Here is a 608-nt window from a genome sequence, read left to right on the forward strand (position 1 = left end):
AAAAACAGTTTTGTGAATTTAGTATTTTGTCATGTCATTACATTGTTTAGAGCATAATAAAAAAATTTAAAAATAAAATTAAAAAAAAATGATTTTATTTATATGTTATGCCATGTCCTCTGTAGAAGACATCGGGACTTTAAAAAGTCCTGTTTTTTAAGAAATAAAAAGACATGAATAGACATGAAAAGGCAAAAACAGTGGGATTTTTGTTTTAATCACAAATCAATTTTCATTGTTTATACCAAACTTTATATAAAGATGATTCTCAACTATGTTATGAAAGATATTTTTAAAAAACATTTTTCTTTATGCAAAATGTATGTAAAATGGCCATAAACAAGTTTTTCCATTATATACAATGTATCTATAAACTGTATCTAATTTGCATATTAATGTGTTTGATTTGAAACCCCATAACATTTTCCTGAGATGTTGATTTATGACAAACAATTAGAAAATTAGTCAGATTTAAATGATAATTACATAATTATAATTACAAAATATTATATTTCCATAAGGGTGTTAAAAAAAAAAGTGAAAGTGAAGTGACATGTGGCCAAGTATGGTGACCCATACTCGGAATTAGTGCTCTGCATTTATCCCAT

At 25.2% G+C, this 608-nt stretch overlaps 1 protein-coding gene across 1 annotated transcript in view; it reads left to right on the forward strand.

Annotated features, from left to right (window-relative positions):
• LOC107679981 (protein brambleberry-like) overlaps positions 1-608 on the forward strand; it is a 27,347-nt gene that overhangs the window by 16,938 nt on the left and 9,801 nt on the right. The gene's annotated exons all lie outside the window — the stretch shown is intronic.

Source organism: Sinocyclocheilus anshuiensis, unplaced genomic scaffold (assembly GCF_001515605.1).
Source record: "Sinocyclocheilus anshuiensis isolate Anshui unplaced genomic scaffold, SAMN03320099.WGS_v1.1 scaffold528, whole genome shotgun sequence".
NCBI classification, from domain to species: Eukaryota; Metazoa; Chordata; class Actinopteri; order Cypriniformes; family Cyprinidae; genus Sinocyclocheilus; species Sinocyclocheilus anshuiensis.